The sequence below is a fragment of the Gracilinanus agilis genome, chromosome 6 (assembly GCF_016433145.1).
Source record: "Gracilinanus agilis isolate LMUSP501 chromosome 6, AgileGrace, whole genome shotgun sequence".
Lineage (NCBI taxonomy): Eukaryota > Metazoa > Chordata > Mammalia > Didelphimorphia > Didelphidae > Gracilinanus > Gracilinanus agilis.
The window spans coordinates 38515236-38541315 of record NC_058135.1 but is presented as its reverse complement, the minus strand read 5'-3'; positions in this window follow the sequence as shown (position 1 = coordinate 38541315).

The window sequence follows — 26080 nt, the reverse complement described above, 5'->3', positions numbered from 1 at the left end:
AATTAATGAATGAATCTGTCCATTCGTTCTTTAATAACTGGAGAGGCTGAATGATTCATAGAAAGCACTAAAAACTATTTCCAAATAAACTTGATTTAACTCTTTATCTTGAGGAGAAATATGAAAATTTAATTGGTATTCTAAATGAACTGAATAGTAAAATTGTATTTCCAGAAGTAAAGAGAAGTCATCTATCATTTAATAGTGACTTGAGATGTTTTTTGCTGTGATCTTCTGCATGGTGAAAACAAAAATAATTTTGAATGTCTTTTTGTTATTTTATAACATCATTAATAAATCGTAACAATAATAAATAATAAATTCCAAGATTTCTAATATTTAAACCAGGGGTTCTTGACCTGGAGTCCATGAACTTGTTTTTATTTTTGATAACTGGTTTCCTTTGTAATTGTATCTATTTTATGAATTGAAAAAAAAACTCAATAATCAGAGAGGGGTTTCATAGGTTTGACTAGACTATCCAAGTCATAAAAAAGTCAAGGGTTCCTAATTTAAACCTAAGTGACCAGAGTTTTGAGAGAGAGAGATAGACAAATAGACACAGAGATAGAGGCAGAGAAAGACAGAGACAGAGACAGAGACAGAAAGATAGAGACAAAGATGAGCAATTACTATGAAAGGGCTTTATGCAGTTTATTAAATAAGCAATATTTAATAAAATAGAGCCATGGTTCTGAGTTTTACTAATTAATTGGGAGAAAATTTAATAACTGATAAGGAAATATTTAGACATACTCTTGAATTACCTTTGAATGAAAATAAATATGGTAATAAGTCAAACTGTAGATTTAAAGTTGACTGTTTCATACATGTTATGTTGAGTATGGTCAACTTAATTATCTTTTGCACACACATGAACATGTTTATATGAACATATATGGATATGACCTATGTATCATCTATACATACCTGTATCTATAAATGTGCATGATTATATTGATATAAATATGAGACATACTGCAATTTAGAAAATAATGTATATACTCATTACCACATCTGTTACATATCTAGAAACTTATTACTATAAATATGTATATATATACCTACTCATTACCACATGAATGTATTATGTACTCTTCTTCTTCTCACTATACCCACAGAAAAATAACCTGTCTTCCATGTAAATTTAGAGTTATAACAATGAAGAGACAATTTACCTCTGCCATGTAATTAGAAAGCAAGGCATCTTCCAAGACCTTTACCACCTTTGTTTTATCTGTATTAACTGAAGTGAGGGGGGAGATCTTGCCTTGAGATGGTAGAAGGGGGCTAATGTGATCAATTTGCCAGTCAGAGGTAGATAGAAATCTATATAGGATCATGTGATACTGGTCTTTAAAAGGTTGATGCTTTGATTGGCATGAGGCACGTACAATAGTTTATCTTTTGCTAGGGGGTTATGTGGTCCCTTGCTGACTACTACAGTTTCCCAACTCCTGCTTCCACGGTGGCAAAAGGACCCACCCCCTAATTTCTGCCAATTTCATGAGGAAATTAATCTGCTTATTCAATCTACTTGTTATTTATTTGATGTCTCTGATGTTTGCTGATATGCCCCATTAACATATGACATGGGAAACATAAACACAATCCCTTCATTGGTTTTGAGCCCAAAGGGGAAGAGTCCTTAATTTTCTACTACTGTCTTTCCAAGTTCCAGACCACTCTACCAGACCAAAGTTACTAACCAGGAATCAGTATAGATAAAGACCTCCTCCTATCTTTCTCAATGCTGTCTCACATGGCAGCCAGACAGCCCACTTTCCAAGGTATCCATTCTTCAGAGCATCTCTACTACTCAGCTAAAGGCTATTGAAATCCAATTTTATGTATCTCTCTCCCATAACAATCAGAGACAATTTTGCTTAGGAGCCAAATCCTCCCAGGCCCATTGGACAAGTAGGACTTGGGCTAGAGGTTACAATCTCTGATAGAGTTGCAGCTTATTTGTGATGAACACCACTTTCCAAGGGATCAGAGCTGGATTAATCTTGAGTGTAACATATCCTCTTAATAACACAGGCACTTTGTGTCCAATCCATCTTGTTAGAGGACTCATATTACATCACTCAACTCATAATAAGCAATGCTAGATGAAGAATAATAATAGTATGACCTCATGTTATCTGATCAGGAACAATGAGAGGACAATAGGAGGGAAACTACTTTTCAAATATAGTGTAGTAAGCTGCTGCTTTGGGAAGATTATGATTCTAGAAACCTAATGGCTCTGTTCTACTATATCTTCATGTCTAGAGACTTCCTAAAATACAAGCCCCACAGAGTAATAAGGGACCAAGGGGAATCTGTTGGACAGTTGGCTATAGGTCTTCTAGGACTATCCTGGACTACAAAAAATCTGCTCAAAACAGGCAGATTTGTACATGACTTGGTAAATGGGACTCAATCAGGACATCCAAGTGGAGAATACTTGAAATGCCCAATAAGCCCTGAGCTACATTTCTAAATTGTGAAGAAGCCTTTGTCAGTTGTTTATTCTGAACTATGTCCAGACTTATGTCGGTTATTCCTATTTATTATATTTCCCAAAGCTTTTCTGAGTGGGACACTGGATTTTCTTGGCATTAAATTCCTATCCCTTCTCCCTCATTTATCACCATTCAATTCAGTCTCTTCCACTATGGCTTCATCTGACCCTGTTGACATTATGTCATCAATGTAGTGGTATACCTCATACTCTGAGGAAGAATCTTTTTAGGTCTTAGTCCATCAAACTGTGGTAACATATGTGTTAGTTCAGGTATTCCTGAAAAAGGACAGTGAAGGAATACTTGACTCATTCCCATTCTCCTGATTAGTCTCAACTACAGAATTTTGGTAAGGTCATCAGCCCCATGCCACTGGGTAACTGGTCTACTACACTGATAAAGTCAAGAACAGTTGCAACAATGGGTATATTCAGTCCACTGTAAGTCCCTGGGTGCCATCCACCTTTCTCTCTGGATACACAGGATTTTTGTAAGGGATGATGATGTACAGAGGAACTTGGGCTCCATCTCCATCAGAAAATACATCTTTCACTCTCCCTTCCACTCCCCCGGCTAACCCCAGGGATCCATTATTGTTTGGTGTTAACTACATAAGAGGGTTCAGATAACTTCAAGGGTTGCCATTTTTTCTATACCCACAATGACTAGTATAGATTTTTCTAAAAAATCTTTTCAAAAGTTTTTAAAAAATATTACAAACATTAATAGATCTACCCCCTCCATATAAGAGCTGGGGATGGGGCAGGAAGGAGAAGAGGAATAAGAATTTCTAAAATACCTACTATGTTTTACATACTAGACTGAGCATTTCTTATTAAATATTTAATCTTTACAACAACCCACTGAGATAAGTCCTCTTCTAATCCCCACTTTACAGTTGAGGAAACTGAGGCAAAGAGAAGTTAAGAAACTTGCCCGGGGTCACAAAGATAGTAAGTGTCTGAGGCCATATTTGAACATCAGGCCTAACAATCTATCCACTACACCACAAGTTGCTAAGAGAATGTCTCTTGGAACAATGTAAAGCAATCAAGCCAAATGAACTTTACAGTCACTTTGTCTGAAAGTGTATGCAACATTCCACTCCTAAAGCACCCCCAACTCTCCATTTTTAATTCTTTTTAATTAACAGAGATCTATTTCTCTTTCTAACCACCACTGGAAAAAAAAAAAGAAAAAATAAAAGCAAATTTCTTATAGCAAATATACAAATTCAAATTCAAGCAGAACAAATTTTCCTCACTCACTGGCTACAGATAAATAGAAAGATTGACTCTACTATCTATCTATCTATCTATCTATCTATCTATCTATCTATCTATCTATCTATCTATCTATCTATCTGTCTGTCTGTCTCTATGTATCTGCCTATCTATCTAACTATCTATCTTTCTATCTCTATTTATGTCTACCTATATTATTCTGAATCCTAAATCTATCATCTTCCCATAAGGAGGTCAATAGCATAGCATCATTGGTCCTTTGGAATTATGGTTGCTGTGATACCTCTGATTTAGCCGACTCTGTAGAAGTCCTCAGAGGATTTCCTCAAGCTCATGAAACTTTTGTATAGAGAGAGTCTTTTTCAGTGCAAAACAATTGGCTCCATTAGACCATGACCTTTATTCCAGTGACTCATTTCGTTACTATCAATACTTCTCTTGTAACCCCAAAAGTTCATTGAAATTGTACTCCAGGTGCAGTAATAAGATAAACCTGGGACTATCTTAGAACTTTTGAGTACTCAGTGTTTCCTTTCCTCCTGCTCTTTTTCTAACCTGTCTTATGGCTCTGGTTTTAGCCTGATGCAACCTTTGTACTGGAGACCACATTTTCCTTCCCAGGTCCATTAGTTCCTAGAAGTACCTTGTTTGTCCCTAATCCAATTAGGAGCTAAAGCTTCCATTGTCACCAGATTTATTAGTTACCCCTCAACCTACCTTTCAGTATCTTTAAAAGCCAAGTACTCTGTTTTAAGTTACTGATGATCCAGCTTACTTTCTGTCTTCTTCTGCTAGTAGTCCAGTTTCTGTAGGACAGACAGAAACCAAGGAATGCTAGAGTCTGTGTTTTCTTTACCCTTCCTGACTGCTTTATCCAGTAGCCACTGAGCCAATTGCTTTGTTAGCAAGTGCTTACTCCCTGTCTCATTGAGAAGGCACCCCACATGTAACCAGAAAGGTCATGTCCACAAAATTACCAATATGAGGTGTCTGGTTATCCCTTCATCCCACCTTCCATACTCTCAATGCCTTTGCCCAAACTCAGTCATGATGTGATACCTGAAACCATCTTGTCTACTGACTATGCTAAATATTAGATACAGATCTGAGACTGGCCCCCTCTAATTTCAGGTTCAGTTGGAACAAAGTGAGGTGTCCATAGGCCATTGGACATTTAAGATAAAAGGAGTTTTTTTAGCTATAGCATAGAAAGGATGTCAGCTAGGATGCAGTAGTACTTAGATTCTGCTTTGTTAGATATAGCCTCCTTCCCTTCCTTATGGTCAGCAGGGCAGGGTATCTCATGATATCAGGGCATCCACCAAGTTTGAGATATCTTTACTCCAAGGGGGTGTGCCTTTTTAGGTGACTAGGTGAATAGGAGTTTGCATCAATGGATACAGGACCCCAGGAAGTCCAGAAGATAGTTTTGTTACCTTTTAGGGAAAATGAATACTTTTTGTTCAGAACTGCAGATACACAGGGAGATGCTGGCCTTAAGTCTTGATGTTTGTAGAGGCATTAAAGTAGCCTGAAGTGCATAGCCTAGGGGGAAACCTAGGTAAATATTAGTCCTCTCACAATAAGCTTAGTGATTAGGGACCATTGGAAATATAGTATTATAAAGGGACCCTGTTGACTAAGGCCTAAACCAAGAATTTAATTGGATAAATCAATACAGACCATACCCCTTGACAAAAGAGTCAAGTATTTTTACACTTATTTTTAATTTCTCCTATCCATTGGGTCACACTCTAACTTTTAGGAATCCTTCAGGGTTCTGCCCTGGGTCCTCTTCTGTCTTCCTTCTATAGTATTTCACTTGGTGATCTCATCAGTTTTCATAGATTTAATTACCATGACTGTGATGATGATTTTCAAATCTACCTATTCTTTCCTTTGATTGCCTTTCAGACATCTTGAACAGTAGATATCTTGACCTCATTATATCCAAAATGTAACTCATTCTCTTTCTTCTTAACTCCTCCTCCTCTATCTTCTATCTTCCCTATTATAGTGGAGGCAGCCGGCATCTTCCCAGTCCTTGACGAGGTTAACAATCTAGGACTCCTTACTACCCCCCATATTCAACCTGTTGCCAAGTCCTATCAATTTTACCTTTGTAGCATCTCTCAAATAAATTCTCTTCTCTCCCGTGAAATTGCCACCACTCGAGTGCAGGCCCTCCTCAACTCCCACCCAGATTATTGCAATGGTTTGCTGGTGGGTCTGCTTAACTCAACGCTCTCCTTGTTCCAATCCATCTTGCATTCAGCCACTAAAATGAATTTTTTCCCCCTAAAGCAAAAGTTCATCATGTCACCCCTCTATTCAATAAATTCCAGTGATTCCTTATTGCTTCAGGATCAGATACAAAATGCTTTGCTTGGCATTCAATGCCCTTACATAGATTTCTCTTGCCTGTCCAGTCTTTTACTTTACTCCATGCCAGATACTTTGTGATCCCATGACATTGGCCTGCTGGTTGTTACATGAACAATAAACTCCATCTTTCAGTTCTGGGTATTTTCTCTGGATGTCCCCCATGCCTTGAATGCTTTCCCTCTTCTATTCAGCCTATTGGTCTTCCTGATTCCTTAAAGTCCCAATATTTATCTTTAACTTGAAACCTTCCCTAATTCCTGTTAATTCTAGTGCCTACCCTCTATTAATTACTTCCTGTTTATCCTGTACATAGCTTGCTTTGTGTATATTTGTTTGGATGTGTCTCCCCCTCCCCCCACCTCCACATTAAATTGTAAGCCCCTTGAGGACAGCCACTGTCTTTTGTCTCTTTTTGGCATGCTTAGCACTTAGCACAGTGTCTGGCACATACATAGCTGGTACTTAATAAATGTCTATTGTTTGAATGATCAAGCTATTGGAACTTTACTCTCTTTAAGCTCCTTTCCAGCTCTAAGTCTTTAATCTTATGGCAGTGATCACCAGCTACCAGGAGTACTGGATGAAGCAAGTATTTATTCATTATCTATTGTGTGTCAGGTACTCTGAAAAGTGCTCTACAAATACCTCATTTGAGCCTCACAATTCTGGAAGGTAGGTAGTATTATTTAATCCCCATTTTAGAATTAAATAAATTGAGGGAGGGAAAAGTTAAGTGACTTACCCTAGGACTCAAGGCTGTAAATGTCTGTGGTCAGGCCAGATCTGAACTCAGATTGTCTGGATTCCAGATTCAGTTTCCTATCTAGTATACCATATAATTGCATGTGACAATGTATTGTGGGATGTTTGACTGCAATGCAAACAGTTCTGAAGGTTTATGTTAAATAGACTTTAATTTACTTTCTCACGCTGAGCAAATTTTCTCAGCAGATCTCAAGAAAATTATCAAGGATTTTCAAACCCGGTATTAAAGATCACTAAAAGTATATAACTGAACTAGAAGCAAGTTTTCTGGTTTCTTTAGGAATGTAAGGGTTAAAAGTTAAAAGTTGCACTAAATGTATAAGAATGTGGTCCCAAAAATATATTACCCAAGTCAGGATGATTTTTTTATGGTAGTTTATTTATAAAAAGAGAAAGAGTTAAAGTAAGGAAATGAGAGAGAGAGAGTAGATAATTACTCTGGCCTGGTCTGAATCAGGCAGGGCTTCAGAGGCTCCAGCAAAGGGGGCCCCAGAGGTAAACTAAACAAGGGTCTCAGCCAGGAGGTCTTCTCCAAAATGGGGGCCTCTTTGGAGGCTAATCCTCCAGAAAAGGAGTCAGCCTTTTCACTCATCCACATGATAGTTTAAAGGAAGAGATTCAAGAACAGTCTCACCAAATTTCTGAGTCTCAGGTCCACAAAGGAGATCCTTCACCAGCCTCCAACTCGAACTCTCCAACTCCAACTCCAACTCCAAGTCCAAACTCTGAAGAATTGTTTTCACAGGATGTTGTCACTGCTTTTAAAGATGCTTCTTTTCATCACTTCCTGTGCATTCCTTCCACTTTATGTGGACCAATTGTAGCTTTAGCTTTGCTTAGGACTGTTCAGGGGGCAGTCAGTCATTTCTGATTCATCACCACCATAGCACATGTGGGTCACAGACCTCCCCATACTTAAGGATAAGTGGGTTATATATGCTTCTAGTGATTAGATCTAAAACTGTATGAGGGGAGAGTTAACCCCTTCTTCACGGGAGTTGCTGTTATATATCTCAAAGCATTCCTAGTGTTATTTTTCCCAATTCTAGTATAGATGATCATTTAAAAGAAAAATCTTTAAGTGAGTATACCTTTCAATTAATGGAGTAGAGTGGCTGGGGAGATCATGGAATAATAAATCATCAAAATTTGGAACTGGAAGGGGCTTTTAAGATGATAGGTTGAGGACTAGAGGATTGTAGGAAGATGGCAGAGTAGGGTGGGAAGCTTTTTTGTCCCCCTAAGATCCTAGACAAACAACCAAAAATAACTCCATAAAATCAACATTAAAAGTGGTAAAAGCAAATAGAAATGAAACGAAAAGCTAAAAACAACAAGGGAGAAAGGTTTCTAACTTCTCTGACCTCTGTCCATAAAGTAGCCCTGGAGGGCAGGATTAACAACCTCACCTAGTTTGCTGACCTGGGGAGCCTTCATCCCTGAAGATATCACTGGAATCTGAATCCCAAGAGAGAGGGCCCTCCCAGTGGGCAGCTGGATTTGCTGCTGCCTCTGCTCAGGAGAACAGGCCTGGCCCAGAACTAGGTACTGAAGGAATGGACACCTCAGAATCAGCAGGCACCAGGCCCTAAAGGTGGGAACTCAAGCCTCACTGACAACAAACAAGAGACTGTGGAGGCCAGAGAAATGCTGACTGGAAGAGTAGTGAACACCAGTGAGTGTGTCTGCTGTGGTCACTCCTAAGAGAAAAGAGTCCCTAGTTGTTGCCAGAGTGGGAGGTGAGGGGGACATGGACTGGCTGCTTGCATTTGCAGTGGCAGAACTGCCCATAGGCTCTGGTTATAGCACCTGAGGTCAAATACAGACTGGGGCTTGAGCAGCGGACTTGGACATTACCCTGGACTATAAAAATCACAACTACATATGACCCAGGAAAAAAAGCAAATACACACACACACACACACACACACACACACACACACATCCTGAAACTGGAGATAACATACATCAACAAAAGAGAAACTCTGGGACTCCAGAAAAAAAAACCACCAATAACAACAACCAATTATTAAGGCTATTAAGACCATTTCCCTAGCCACTTAAATTAAGACAAACAAACAAACAAACAAAGAAAATGAGCAACCAAAGGAGAAAGAACCCAATTATTGATAGCTTTTATGAGGACAGAGAAAATTTCAGCTTGAACTCAGAAGACAGCGAAGTAAAAACACCTACTTCAAAAACAGCAAAGAAATACAAAATGGCCACAAGCTCAAAAAGAGCTTTAGGAAGAATTTTAAAAAGATCTCAAAAACCAAACGAGAGACACAGAGCAAATTAGAAAAAAATAAGAGCAATATGCAAAAACTAAGAAAATTATGAAAGAAAGATCGCCCAAATGAAAAAAGAGTTCCAGAAATTTATGGAAGAAAATAATGTATTCAGAACTAGAATTGGACAAAGAGAAGCTGATGATTTCCTAAGAAAAGAAATAATAAAGCAAAATCAAAAAATGAAATAATAGACAAGAATATGAAACACTTTATCACAAAACAACTGATCTGGAATGATAGATCAAGGAGAGACAACATAAGAAGAGTTGGATGCCCAGAAAGTTATGATCAAGAATAATTTAGACACCATACTCCAAGAAATCATCATGGAAAACTGCCCAGAAATTTTTGAAACATAGTAGAAATTGAACAAATTCATCAATCAACACCTCAAAGAGACCCAAAGATGAAAATAAATAGGAACATCATTAGTAAATTCTGTAGCCCCTAGCTTAAGGAGAAAATATTGCAAGCAACAAGAAAAAAATTCAAATACTGTGGAGCTTTAGACAGAATAATGCAAGACTTAGTAGTCACAATATTTAAAAAAAAGCACAGGACATGGAACATAACATTTCACAGAGCAAAAAGACTGGGATTACAACCAAGAATAATGAACCCAGAAAAGATGAACATAATTGCAAAGGGGGGAAATTGATATTTGAAGAACTAAAGGAATTTCAGCTATTCCTAGAAAAAAACCCAGAACCCAGTAGAAAATTTGATATATAAGAAACATTTACAGGCAATGAAAGACTAATCAATCCAAAAGGTCAAATTGTGTGATTATGGTATGAAAAATATCATTTATGGCCACTGGAAATAGCATCATTGCCTGAGTATTTTGAAGGAGTAGATATGGACAGAAGATTTGCATTTAAGAGGATATAATGGAATAAGCCCAAATGGTAGTAGAATAGACCAGGAGGATACAGGGTGGAATTACTATCTCATGTGGAGGAGGAATGAGTGGAGTAACTGCCATGGAGAAGGGGACAAGGGAATCCTGGAACCTGACTTTCATCAGACCTGGGATAAAGAGAAAACAGCATACACAATTAGAAGGGTAAACTCTTACTATATAGTGCAGCAGGAAGGAAAGGGAATGGCATAAGGAAAGGACTAGTAAGAGAAAGGAGGAAAAGTGGATAAGAAAAGAAAAGGATACCTAGAAGAGAGTACATATCAAGAAATAGGACAGTAAGGTGAGGGAATAAGAGTTGAAAAAATAAGAGGGTGCAGTTGGGGATAAGGAAGGGATTTGAGGAAAGGTGGTGCAAGGGATAAGGGAACAGACCAATTTGGAACTGGGAGGACAAAGAGACAGGATAAGGGAGAATTTTTTGGAAAGGACATGAATAGGTATTAGTCAAAGGAAAGTGGACATCTGAAGAGGGATATGGCAGAAAGAAAATAGGAGGAGGACAAAGTGAACGGGAATGAAGTACATGGTAATACACAACTAGTAACGATGACATTGACATTGAGCATAATGGGATGAGTTCACCCATGTGAAAAAATGGATAGCAAAAAAGATAAAAAACCAAGACCTGACACTGTGGTGTTTTCAAGAAACACACTGAAAATGAGGGACATATGTAGAGTGACGGGTAGGGGCTAAAGCAAAATATGCCCCAGCAGATGCAGAGAAGGTAGAGGTCATAATCTCTCACAGAGTTGGGGATAAAATGGATATAATTCAATGAAATGAAACAGGTGACTATATTATGTTGGAGGAGTTACTATGGATAAGAAAGTATTATTAATGTCTGATCTGTATGTATCAAGTATTATAGCACTTAGATTTTTAAAGGAAAAATTAAATGAAATGCAGGTGTAAATAGATAACAAAATAATTATAATAGTGGACTTTAATTTCTCCCTCTCAGAACTAGTTAAATCTAACCAAAAAATGAATAAGAAAGAATTTAAGGAGATGAAAACCACCTTAGATAAGATAAATAAGAAATATCTAGAGAGACCCAACATATCTGTATGAAGTTAGTAGCTCTGATCTAAGCCTGACCATACACATACTCTAAACATAGTTTCTGGTGGTACAACAATGGCCTAGAGAGTATAGGTTTTTGCAGAACTCTTACCTTGACACATCACACCGTGAAGGTAATCCTGCATCCCTGAGGGGTTGTGGCCCTGGAACAAAGTTCCACTGATATGCAACTGGAAAGACTTGTTTTGGAAAGAATATGGTCATGACAATTGTGTCTGCTACCTAAGGATCAATCTAGCAAAATATAGTCCTGGTAATTATGTTAACTTAGAACCAGATGGGCTAATGTGGTTAGGTTAAATGTTGATAGGAATATGGAGAAACAGGCCTAATCTTGTATTGCTTTAGCAGCATTGAATTTTTTTTGAGAAAACAAGGTGGAATTATATATTTAAGAGCTGTAAAGCTGTTCATGCTCATTGAGCTAGAGATCCCATTACTAGGGATGGGTCCTAAGGGCATTGCTGACAAGATAAAAAACTGTGTTTTTATGAAAATATATATGGAAACTTTATTTGCTATAATAAAATTACCAGAAATAAAACAAATGCAATGAATGAGAGAAGTGGATGAATAGATACGAATATTTGAATGTAATGGATTATATTATGTTATTGAAATGGCAAATACTGAAAATATAAAAGAAATAAGGGAAATATATAAAGAAAAAAGAATGAGAATAATATGTACCATGATAACATTAAAAAAAATAACAGCCACATAAGAGAAAAATGTATCTAAGTAAAACAAACCCAATAGGAACTCAAAAGAAGATGTTTATGTATAATTTACATACTTTATTTTACATATGTAATGTATATATTTTAAACAAATTATGAACAATGTAGATTTTGTGGTATTGCACATACTCTTTTATGTATTTGTCAAATATTTTTTGGTGGTGGTTGTCAATAAAAAAAATACAATTTCATTCAGATAAAAAAAAGATCATAGATTGAAAGCCCCCCTAATATTGCATAGAGACCTTGCCTGAGTAACTTGACCATTAAGGTCACCAGCTTAACCAACTTCCACCACCCTACCCTAAACACACTTATTTTAGGAGTAATTTTATGATAAAACAACCTAAGATGGAAGTATAATTCCAGCTATATAGCATCCAAAGAAAAAATATCCTTAGAGAAGGTGAGAGATGTTAGTGAGTGCTAATTTGCATGATTTTCCCAAGACTTTATACCACTTCTCAGCAAGAAAATTCTAATGTCATTTATCAAGAGACATAAAAAAAAGTTCCTTGGACAGCAGCTGCCTGGAACTCTGACAGCTGGTGAGTTACTCTTTTCAACACAAGTAGGGAACAGAGACAATTTTTTATCCACTTTTGCCTTACCACACAAAGGGGAGAATCAAGGATATTTGTATGCAGAGAAAACATCTGCCCATCCTGAGTTATCTGACTGAAAAATCTAGCCGATTCCAGCTTCCCAGGTAATTTAGGCAAAGGTCTGTGCTGTAATTTGTGTTTGTGTTATCTAGAAAATTGGTTTAATTCACTACTATAATCAAGATGGGAAGATCTGGCTTCCATGAGATTTTTGTTCACATTTTGGTTGTCTTTTAGAATAAGACAATGATAGATTTGTTATAAAAGACATGAAGTCATTTTCCCAAACTGTTTCCAACTGTCACTCCATCTGGTTGGCACTTTGACATTCTCGATCTGGAAAAGTCCAGGGTGAAAAATGGCAGAAATTTTTTATAGCTCCATCATGCAATGACTCCCTTAGAACACTGCTTTGGGAAGGGGGTATTGCAAAATCTCTGTGACTAACACTTTTTTTCAGATTTATTAAGTAAAAAGGCTCAGAGGCAAAAGAGAAGACAAACAAAGACTAAGAGTGTGTGCCAACATTTTGGAGTTCAAGTGTGATGGAGATGGTTTTCCTAACTACCTAAGACATGTAGTAAATGTACAACTCCTGGCAAGACTATTTTCCACCAAGAAAGCAACACAAAAATGGATATAAAGTTAGTTCAGAAACAGTTGGCACATTATGCACCTGTTTGGAAAGGAAGAGAGTCCTGAAGATTTTCTTCTCCTATTTCACATCTCTTGACCTTTTCAACCACTAACTTGATGATGGCTGGTGGCTAATGGTTGACACTGCAAAGATGAGACATGAGTTTGTATCCTCTGTTCTGAAACTGTAAAACCAGGCTCTAGTACTAACTCTTTTACCTACATATAATTGGGAAACTTACTTGAAGAAATTCCAGCACCTAGGAACTGTAGAAACAACATAATTGAGAAATAATTATCTGGCCATAATTTTATTCATATAATTCCTCAGACCTTATTGAAACGACAACTGCACCTACTATGACTAGATTTATGCCAAGTCAAATGAAATAAGGGACTTGTTCAATTATTTGGAATATCTTTTAAAAATATATTTTGGCCTTAATTTTGGGGACAGTTTTTTTAAAGTGTCTTCAATATTTACTTACATAAAGATCTCCTTTCCTAACTGATTTTTTTCTTGTATAATTTTCCTTTAACTGGTAAAGCTGATGTTTACATTTCCTTATGTTGAAAATGATATATTCTACCATATCACCTTAAGATCCTTTTCTTCATTAATCTATCATGCAGATTTCTCTGTAAAACATCTATTCAGAAACAATCTGAAGGGCAAACGAAGCAGTGTAAAATTCCTGACAATGAGTTCATAAGCATTTAAATAATGCAAGAGAACATCTGTCTAAAAGGACCCAATTAAATAGTTGATTTAGCTGTCCCTCCATCTATGAAATTTAATTATCTTACCCTGTTGCCTTTCCCCCCCTTTTGTAAAAAAGTGCTCCTGAAAGCACTTTGAAGTACTGAAATAAAAAAATAGGCTCTTTTGGCACCAGATCGATAACAGAGCAATAAAATTTAGCTAAGAATTATATAACTGGTTCTGAACACACCATGAAGCTTTCAGCATATATGTCTTCCTGTCTCTGCCCTAAACCCATCTATCATCTACATATGGCTGTCTTCATTATAATTTTTTTTCTCAGAGGCTCATTAATTCATGCAGCTGGCAGGGCAGCATTCTGCCAAACAGGGGATGGAGTTCAGGAGGAACCTCCTGACCCCACTGCCTTGCCTTACACAGGGAATGTCAGAGCCATGGGGCACCCTCATGTTTCTGCAGAAAAATGGATTTCCTCTGCAAGAGAGCAGATCTGGAAGTTAGCCAAAAAGAGGCATTGGAGTTTGGATGAGGTTATTAGTTTAAATCCCTAATGTAGCTTCAGCCTCTCATTCACATATTTTTCTTACATACTTAAAAATAAAGCAGGATTATAGCACCTTTAAAATCACTAGGGATGTTTGTATCATCAGTCTTCAGTTTGGTTTGTTTCTCCCAGATTTTTTACAAGAATTTTTGTGTCTTCAACTCCTTTACCCATTTTACTTTCTTCTTTTTTTTTTTTACTCATTTTTTTAAGAAATAGCTTTCAAATATACCCTCCAATTTGACAAGGTGGATACTATCATTTATCACTAATTCGCAATCATGCAAATCATAAATATGCTTATTTACAAAAAATGTATCCTACCCATGCTTCCACAAAGCATGTTTTTAAAAATCTACTGCATTTAATCACAATGAAAAACCTGTGGCATCTGGTCTGGCATCAAAGAAAACAAAGTCATTTAGGGTACAAGAGTGTTCACAAGTCACAAAATCTGGTTTCTCAACTTACCTGATTGAAAGATCTGGACAATTTTAAGAGAAAATGATCAATTCAGAGGCTACTTTTTCACTCACATTAGCATACAAGCTGCTAATAATATTATTTTGAAACTCTATATTTAAATTAAAATATATTTTCATGAATGTTTTCTAATTCTATTGAGCTCTGGTTTATATTTCTGTTCTCAGGCAGGAGAAAGGACTGTTTTTACCCACCTGGCTCCTTCTTCCTATCTGGTTATCTGGGGGAATCATTAGCAACCAGGTTCAGCCTGCACTCAAGTTGCAGCTCAATAAAATCAAAAAATACATATTTTTTCTTACCCTGTTTTACTTGATCATGAGAAGCAGCATATCCTGAAAGGGACACTCTCTGAAACTTGCCTATGATTGCTCTATCTCAGTGGTTCCTAAGCCATATCTCCGTTAGGAACAGCAGGGAAGTCTGGGCAGTAGTATACCCTTGAAAGAGAGAAATGGCAATCCTACCTCAAACTCCTAATGGTAAAAGACAGAAAAGTGAAATATTTAAAGACAAATATTGCTTGAGACCCCATATACTTTTTGTATAAAATACTAAAAAAGAATCACCCCAAAACATTCTGTAATAACTAAATTAAACTCCTGGTTCTTAATTTCTATAGAGTTTATTAATATTGACTTGGATATAAGAAGGCAGAGAAAAATGCCTATTCTAACTAGCCATGTGGATACCCTCTACATAGCTCCATTAGCCACTTTCCTTTTGCCCCATGACCGAGAGTATAGAGAGCCCCCCACTTTCTACATCCCCCACTTTATTTTCTCCCTTTACCCCCAGATCAATTTCCCCATCATTTCTGGATCAAGTGCCTAAGGTCATTGCCCCGTGACCCATGCTGCAGCACAGGGATGTAGGTAGAGCCCCAGAGCTGATTCTTGGAGGGCATTCCCTTCACACAATTCTTAAATTGATTTGAGGAGTATAATCCCTAAAATCTCAAGCCTACAGACTGAACAGTGGGAGTAGCTAGGTGGCACAGGGAGTAGAGCACCAGGCCTTGAGCCAGGAGGACCTGGATTCAAATTTGGCCTCAGACACTTCCTAGCTGTGTGATCCTGGGCAAATCATTTAACCTCATCTGCCTAGCCCTTGCCCTTTTGTCCTAGAATTGTTACTAGGACAGAAAGTAAGTGTTTCTGCCAAGATTACTTTACTTTAAAAGGCATTAATGAATTCCATTGGCTCAATATATTTTCCTTGTTTAATCTACATCTTTCTTATTGTAATTCAAGCCAGTTGCCTTATTTGTCCTTTAATGAAGAGGTAGTAGGTGATGCTCTGGAGTAGTAGATCTGGAGTCATGGATAAAGACCCAAGTTCAAATTTGCTCCCATACTAACTGGGCAAGTCACTTTGTCTCAATTAAATGCAAATGTAAAATGATGATAATAAATAATTGCATCTATTTCCCAAGGTTGTCATGAGAATAAATGAAATGATATTTATAAAATGCTTATCATTGTGCCTGATATATAGTAGGCACTGTATGTATGTCTTTATACGCATATATGTGTGTATTGTATATACACATGCAGGTATATGAAAAAGAGACAAAGACAGAGAGAAAGACACACCACACACACACACGCACACACAGAAAGAGGGAGACAAAGGAGAGAGACAAAGAGTCAAAGAAAGAAATAGAAATAATCTTATCTCGCTATTACAAGGAAAGCATTTGAAGTAGATAAAAAAAAGGTGACTAGCCCTAATTTGCCATTGAGTTTATAGTGGAATTAGTCACTCTTTATTGTGTTTCTTTCTGTGGAAATCTTCATGGAAAATTCTAATCAAGAGTGGAGTATATTCCTCTTCAGGGTTAGAGTTGATCAAAATACCTTTTTTGGACAATGCAAGACATAGTGCAATGGAAAGATTGCTGAATTTGGAGAGAATCTGGATTTGAATTTCAGTTGAGTTCTTTCTTTTTTTAAACATTTAAAAATTTTACTTTTTAAAATTTAATAGAATGTATCTATAAGTGTCCCAACCTCTCCCCAACCTCCCTACATCATAGAAAGCTTCATTTTGGAAATAGACATTTTCATACAAATTAAGTCTTTGATATTTCTTTCTCTTAGTTTACTCTCTGGAAGCAACATTCACAATTTACTCTTTTGGTATTAATTCTGTAGCTGTGTATGATGTTCACTTGGTTCTACTCATTTTGTGATTCTTTGTCCCATATAGTTCTTTCCAAGTTTTTAAAAAATTAGTCTGCTCATTGTTTCTTGTGACATAGTAGCATTACATCATAACCATATACCACAATTTATTCAACCATTCTCCAATTGATGGACATTTCCTCAATTTCCAATTCTTTGCTACCACAAATAAACCTGCTACAAATATTTTGGAACATATGAGTTTTATTCCTTTTCCCCTGATCTCCTTGGGACAAATACAGCAATGAAATTTCTGGGTCTAAGGATATACTAAGTTTTATAACTCCCAAGTGTAATTCCAAATTGCTCTCCAAAATGGTTGGATCAGTTCACAGCTCTACCAACAGTATATTAGTGTCCTCATTTTCCCACATCCTCTCCAACATTTGTCATTTTAACCAATCTGCTGAGTGTGAGATGATTTCTCAGAATTGTTTTGGTTTGTTTTTCTCTTTTCAGTAGTGATTTAGAGCATTTTTCATATACTTATATATGGCTTTGATTTCTTCTTTCTATAATTTCATATCGTTTATCGTTTATCAACTGGATGATGGCTCATACAAATTTATATAGTTACATACATATACTGTGTAAAATATAAATTTAATAAAGTTTCCTACATATTTCATATATGATGCCTCTCTCTGAGAATATGGCTAAAGTTTTTTCTTCAATTTTCTGCTTCCTTTCTAATCTCAGCAAAATTTTTTTCTTTGTCCAAAAACTTTTTCAATTTCGTGTACTCAGAATTATCCATTGTACATTTCACAATGCTCTCCATTTCTTATTGACTCATTCTCCTATCCATAAATTTGATAGGTAATATGTTCCCTGTTCTAATTTACTTATGCCCACTCATTTTATTTCTGGATGTATCCATTTTGATCTTATCTGAGTCAATGGTCTAAGACATTGATCTGTGCCTACTTTTTGCCAAACTACTTTCTTGTTGCCCCAACAATTTTTACAAAATAGTGATTTCTTATCCCCCAAACATGGATCTATGCTTTTGTCAAATACAAGTTTACTATAATTGATGTTCCATTGATCTAGCTTTCTATTTCTTAGCCAGTATCAAATAATTTAGATAATTACTATTTCATAAAACAGTTTAAAATCTGGCACAGCTAGACTTCCTTTATACTTTTTTCATTAACTCTTTTGACATTCTTGAGCTTTTGTTCTTTCAAATGAATTTCATTATTTTAGATCAATAAAATAATTTTTTGGTAATTTAATTTGGATGGCATTAAATAAGTAGAGTTTAAGTAGGATTGACTTTTAAAATATATTGGCTCTGCCCATCCATGCTCAATTAATAGTGTATAAAAAGTGCTTTATAATTATATTCCACAAATTCCTGGGTTTGTTTTGGCAGGAATATTCCCAGGTATTTTATTCTCTCTGTGGTTACTTTAAATGGGGCATCTCTTTTTGCAGAACTTTATTAGTAATATGTAAAAATGATGCTTTATATGGATTTATTTTATGTCATGCTTTGATAAAATTATACTTTGATGAAATTATTGATAGTTTCAATTAACTTTTTAGTTGAATCTCTAGGATTTTCCACATATATCACCAAGTAAATCTGTATCTGTAAACAGAGGTAGTTTTATTATGACTTTGCGCATCCTGATTCCTTTTTCTCTTACTGTTATTGCTAGCATTTCTAAAACTAGGTTAAATAATATTGATGATAATGGACATCCTTTTTTCACTTCTGATCTTATTGAGAAGACTTCTAGCTTATTCTCATTACAAATAATACTTGCTAATGGATTTAGGTAGACGTTTAGTGTCATTTTAAGAAAAAAAAATCATTTATACCTAAGCTTCCCAGTGTTTATAATAGAAAGGATGTTATATATTGTCAAAGGCTTTTTCTGAATTTACTGATATAATTATATGGTTTTTATTACCTTTGTTATTGATATAATTAATTATGTTGGTAGTTTTCCTTAAACCATCTCAATAGTCCTGGCATAAATCTTATTTGGTCACAAAGTATAGTCTTTGTGATATGTTATTGTAATCTCGTAGCTAGTATTTTATTTAGAGGTTTTGCATACATATACATTAATGAAATTAGTCTATAATTTTCTTTCTCTGTTTTTGCACTTCTTGGTGTAGGAATACACCATATTGGTTTCATAAAAGGAATTTACTAAGACATCTTTACCTGTTATTTCAAATGATTTTTTTTAATATTAGAATTAGTTGGTCTTTAAATGTATGTCAGAATTCACATGTAAATCCATCTTGTCCTGATGCTTTTTCCTTAAGAATTTTATTAATATCTTGTTAAATTTTTCTGAAGTAAATTTATTTAGATATTCTATTTATTCCTCTGATAGTCTAGGCAGTTTATGTTTTTTTTAATATTCTTCCATTTCTCTTACATTATTAAATTTGTTTGCATATAGTTGAGCAAAATAACTCCTAATAATTCCTTTAATTTTACCTTTATTGATGGTATATTCACTCTTTTTGCTTTTAATGCTAGCAATTCCATTTTCTTCTTTCTCTTTTTTAATCATATTAACCAATGATTTATCTATTTTGTTGATTTTTTCATAAAATCAACTCCTGTAATTATTCATTAATTCAATGTCTTTCTCACATTTAGCTTTATTGATCTCACCTTCAATTTTTAGGATTTCTAACTTGGTGTTTAGTTGTGGATTTTAAATTTGTACTTTTTCTAGGTTTTTAAAAAAATCACATTCTTGATTTATTAATCTTTTCTTTCTCCATTATATTAATATAAGCAGTCAGAGACATAACTTTTCCATCAGTTACAGTATTTCCCATAGCCAATAGGTTTTGGTATGTTGTCTCATTATTATCATTCTCTTTAATTAAATTATTTATTGTTTTCTGTGATTTGTGCTTTAACCCACCCATTCTTCAAGAATTTAGGCTCCAATTAGTTTTTTTTGTTTTTTTTTTAACATTTATTAGTATTCATTTTTAACATGGTTACATGATTCATGCTCCTACTTTCTCCTTCACCCCCCGCTCTCCTCCCACCCATGGCCAATGCACATTTCCACTGGTTTTAACATGTGTCATTGATCAAGACCTATTTCCAAATTGTTGATAGTTGCATTGGTGTGGTCGTTTCAAGTCTACATCCCCAATCATGTCCACCTCAACCCATGTGTTCAAGCAATTGTTTTTCTTATATGTTTCCTCTCCTGCAGTCCTTCCTCTGAATGTGGGTAGTGTTCTTTACCATAAATCCCTCAGAGCTGTCCTGTGTCATTGCTTTGCTGCTAGTTCAGAAGTCCACTGCATTCGATTTTACCATAGTATATCAGTCTCTGTGTACAATGTTCTTCTGGCTCTGCTCCTTTTTGCTCTGCATCAGTTCCTGGAGGTCTTTCCAGTTCACCTGGAATTCCTCCAGTTTATTATTCCTTTGAGTACAATAGTATTCCATCACCAGCATATACCACAATTTGTTCAGCCATTCCCCAATTGAAGGACATACCCTCTTTTTCCAGTACTTTACCACCACAAAAAGCGCAGCTATAAATATTTTTGTACAAGTCTGTTTATTTATGATCTCTTTGGGGGTACAAACCCAACATGCAATTAGTTTTTGCTTTTTATTTCCATAGTTCCATTTTAGGTACAATTTTTAGTACATTTTGGTCTGAAAAGGATGCATTTAATATTTCTGCATTTCTACATTTAACTGTAATATTTTGTGATCTAACATATGGCCAATTTTTGTTAATATCCCATGAACCACTGAGAAGAAGGTATACTTCTTTATCTTCCCATTTCATTCTCTCCAGATATGTATCGTATTTAACTTATGTTAGAATCTATTCAACTCCTTGACCTCTTTTTATTTATTTTTTGGTTAGATTTATCTAGTTTGAGAGGGGAAAATTAAAGTCTCCACTATTTCTTTGTAATCTATTTTCATCTATAATTCAGTTGCTTTTTCCTTTAAAAATTTGGATGTCATGATATTTTGTACATATAGGTTTAATAATGATAATGCTTCACTATATATAGTATCTTTTAACACAGCATAGTTCCCCTGTTCTCTTTTGATTATATCTTTTTTAGCTTTAACTTTGTCAGAGATCATGATTGCTATTCTTGCTTTCTTTGTATTATTTGAAGCATTTTATATTTTGTTCCAATCCTTCATTTTTACTCTTTTGTGTCTCATTTGTAAGTGTGTTTCTTGTAAACAACACCTTAAAGTTTTAATTTTGATCATTCTGGTACCCATTTTTGTTTTACAGGTGAATTCATCCCATTAACATTCAAAGTCATAATTACTATGTGTGCATTTTCCTCCATTATGTTTTTTTTTTATTTTAAACCCTTAACTTCTGTGTATTGACTTATAGGTGGAAGAGTGGTAAGGGTAGGCAATGGGGGTCAAGTGACTTGCCCAGGGTCACACAGCTGGGAAGTGTCTGAGGCCGGATTTGAACCTAGGATCTCCTGTCTCTAGGCCTGGCTCTCAATCCACTGAGCTACCCAGCTGCCCCCCTCCATTATGTTTTTCCTCACTGTTTGTCCTTCTCTTCCTCTACCCTCTCCCTCCTCAGATGCCTAATTTCTTTTTTCCACTACCTCTACAATTCACATCCCCTCTTAAAACCTTCCCTTATCTTCTCCTTTTATTTTCCTACTTCTGAATTGACACTGTAAGGATGTAAAGAAAAGAATTTTGAGGGTACAGATGGTTGCACAAGGGAGCATGTGACAGGAATGGCAGTTGGGGAAGGGGAGAGGATTCTGTGAGGTTTTTTTTGCTGAGGATGAGGTCTTCGGTTGGGGGAGTGAGAGGAGGAGGAAGTGAGGAAGCAAGCTCTGAGCCAACCTGAAGACAGACCTGGGATTTCCAAGATGGGCAATCAAATCCAGATAGCCTGTTACCTGCCAAAAGACATTTTATCCTACTGAAAGACCATAACATCCTGTCAATTTGGATTTCTGGACTCCACCTGGGAGCAGATCTCCCAAACCCCCCTCATTTCATACCTGTCCTTATAGAAAGACCCTGATCAACCTATACTATATTCATAGCTGAAATTAGAGATAGAAATAAAGGGGAGGAGAAGGAGAAGCTTTGGGGAAAGAAGCCTGCATAGGCTCCCACTAATTGATGGATGTTTGGGCTTAGATAATAGGGTGACCTGATTCTTCTGACCACTACCCTTGCCTATTATCCTAATATTTCCAATAAACCTTTAACAGCAGCCAGATAGCATTCAAAGATCATTGGGGAGACAACAAGGGAAGGCAGAGGCATACACTGGTCTGGCAGCATCCATCTTTAAGCCAGACCACCCACTGTGCTAATAGTCGACATTGAGGGGAGGCTTGTGTAGATCCCATTGCTGAACAAAAATGGATTGAGGCACTACATACCTTCTTTTGAGGGGAAGCCTTCCCTTCAACACTTGAGGTGGGGCACATCTACCCAAGGCTCCCATTATTTGGGTGATGCCCCATTTAAGTTTCTCCAGTAATAGTGGCCCCAAGAGAGTGGAGAGAGTTACTGCACTGACCCCTCTCTCTTTCCCACTTGCACCTTTTCTTATTTGGGCCATGATTACACTTTTAATTCTTACCCTATCTGCTTTTCCAAAAGTCTATTCCTTATCCTCTCAAAAATGCCCTTTTATTTACTGATATGAGTTTGATTCTAAAAATCCATCCCTTATCTTATCCTAAGAGTCTCTCCCTTTTCCTTTCACCTTACTCACCTTTTTCTTGATATATACTCCTTTTTAGGTATTCTTCCCTCTTCTTAGCCCCTTGTTTTCTTTTCTCTTAATCTACCCATTCTCTTGGTCTCTCGGTCCCTTAAAGGGACTCTTATTTCCTCTTTTATCCTATTCCCTTTCCCTCTTGTTTCTCTGTATGTTAAGAAGACTTTTACTCTTCTAGTTGTATATGATCTGATAAGAGTAGGGTTTTGAACTACCAGCCCTCCATCCCCTTTTTTCTTTCTCTATGACAGTTCTTTCACTAGTTTCTCTTTTAGATAATATAATTGTTCCATTTTACCTCTTCCTTCTATAGTTTATTATTATTTGAGCTCATTCCATTGTATTCCAATATTCCATTATATTCAATTTGACCTCAAATCTTCTAGCTATATATATCTCCTCTTTCAAGGTGCCCAAGTAATGATGTCATTCTAAAGGATTATGGATGACATTTCCCCATATAAGAATTAAATAATTTGACTTTTTGGGATCACTTATAATTGTTCTTTCATAATTAACTTCTCATGTTTCTTATAGATCAAAATTTCTACTGAGTTCTGGGATTTTCCCAAGGACAATTGGAACTCCTTTAGTTCATTATATATCTATTTTTTTCTCATACAATTATGCTCAGCTTTGCTGTGTATGTTATTCCTCATTGTAAGTTTAGTTCCTTTGCTCTTCACATATTGTATTTCATGCCCTTTGTTCTTTTAATGTTGAAGCTTCTAGGTCTTGTGTTATTCTGACTGTTGCTTCAAGGTATTTAAATTTTTTTTTCCTTGTTGCTCTGGGTATTTTTTACTTAACCTTGGAGATATAGAACTTAGCAGTGATATTCTTGTGCATTTTCAAGAATGTTTATATCATTTGGTGGGACTAAGGCCAAGGAAATCAGAGACCTTCCTCTCTACCTAGCTATTCAGCTTCACTCCTGACTATCATCTGTTTTTGCCACTTTTAGCCCTGATTATTTCTTTCTTTTATTTTATTTTAAACCCTTACTTTCCATCTTGAAGTCAATACTGTGTAAGGGCTAGGCTAAGGGAGTCAAGTGACTTGCCCAAGGTAACACAGTGTTATAATGATCCTGGTGTTATGAGGAGCTGAAGCTGAGTATGTGTGTGTGTGTGTGTGTGTGTGTGATACCTAAGAGAAAATACTCAAATTGTGACAGTGAAACACAAAGGTCCCCACAGAAATTGTTGTTGTGAATCTGCTGAACTCAATTTCAGAATAACAGTGCCTCAGAATAGCCAGCCAAATGAAGAATCTGTTATTAGAATTGTACAGCTACTCCTAACTGACTATTCTGGCCTAGAAAGGATAACGCTAAAGTTGACTGCGGATTATATCTTGCTATGATTGATATTATTATCCTTTCCCTCAAATGTCCCAGGGATATGGTCACTAAACCCTAAGATAGAGTCGACACCAAATCTAGGTAAGTTCAAAGATTTAATGTTATCAGGCTTAGGAAGGAAGCAGGGTAATGACTGGGAAAGAGGGAAACAGGAAGTCCTTAACCTAAACTAATGATGATAAAGATGGGTACTTGAAATGAAGGTAATCAGGCTTGTCAGTTGTCAATTGCTAATTGCCAGTTGCAAGTCTGGCTGAGCCAGACTGGGTTTAACCTAAATCAGGTTACTTTGCTACTAGATGTTGTTCGTTCTTCTTGGTGAACAAATCAGGATCAGGTTATTCAGTATAAGGATAGCACAGGATCTGAGACTGTGAAATTGGCTGGTGTAGTTTGCTGTTAACTCAAATTGACCTATGGCCTACTCTCACCACCACAAACTCCCACTTCCCCAAATATCTCAGATTGAGATCAATCTCCCAGTTCAAATTCTTCCTTATATACCTGAGTTTTAACTGTCCTGGCACATAGCACCTCCTGCCAGGCTCAGTTCATTCTGTGTTCTAATCAGGTAACTATCCATCATCTTGCTTTCCATATTGCTGTGCGAAGTATCATTACAATAGCTAGGAAGTGTCTGAGGTCAGATTTGAATCCAGGACCTCCTGTCTCTAGGTCTGGCTCTCAATCCACTGAGCCACCCAGTTGCCCCCATAGCCCTGATTCTTTAAAGTAATTTTTCTGAAGGGGATATTGGGAGGGCAAGGAAGTTTCACAACCTACTCGACCATCTTCCCACAATCTTCGGTTGAGTTATTTCCTGTCTCTGGCTCTCACATTTGGTTCTTATCATTTGTAAAATGAAGAAGCTCCACTAAATGACCTAAGTCCCTTCCAATTTTAAATCTTTGAGCTATTTCTATTTCTTTCTTTTTTATTTCAACATGTATGGCTTCATCACCAAGGTGGATAATCACAACTATGTCAGTGAATAATTGAATGTAATAATGGACTTACTAGAAGAAATATTTACTCCAGAACTTCGAGTCTGAAATCTTTTTGAAGTGACCTATCCACTATTTGAAGAATTGAGGTCTCCATACGATTTAAGATCTTTGAGCATATTAGTGTTAAAAATTTTGTCAGAGACTTCTGGTTAAGATGGCGGCAGAGTAAGGAGCAGCTGCTCGATCTCTCCTGACCGAACCACACAGGACCCCTCAAGGGGAAATAAAAACGAGTCCAGAGGAACGAAGGAACCCCACAACAGGGCGCAGCATTGAAGGTACGCAGAATTGGGGCATTTCCACACTTTAAAGGGGTGAAACAGTTCACACTAAAACAGGAGAGGAAGAAGCCCCTCCCCCACCCCCCACACCACACAAGCGGGTAAACAGGACTGGGGCAACCAGATAATCACTGGCAGCCCCTGAGCCTGTACCTGTGCGCTGCAAGACGAGGGACCCCAGGTGGCTGGGACTTTCCCTGAGCTCCCACGTGGGTGAAGGCACCGCCTCCAGCCGGGACAAAGGCCCCTAAAACTCGGCCTTTCCCAAGCACTGAAGGCATCGCCTCAGGGGCGAATAAAGATCTCCAGCCCACAGACTTTCACTACCTTCTGTGGGGGTGAAAGCAGGGCCCTAAGAGCAGCAGCGCAGGCAAAGGCAGTGCCCTAGGCTTGAATAACGATCTCCAGCCCAGGCTTGGACCTCCAGTGAGGACCCGGTGCAGACCTGAGCATGGCTGTGGAAGCAGCCCCAAAGACTGCTGAAGGAGCCTCAGGCAGAGGGGCAGACCGGGAACTACCAGGAGGCCTGACCCCGAGGACAAGGAGACCGGA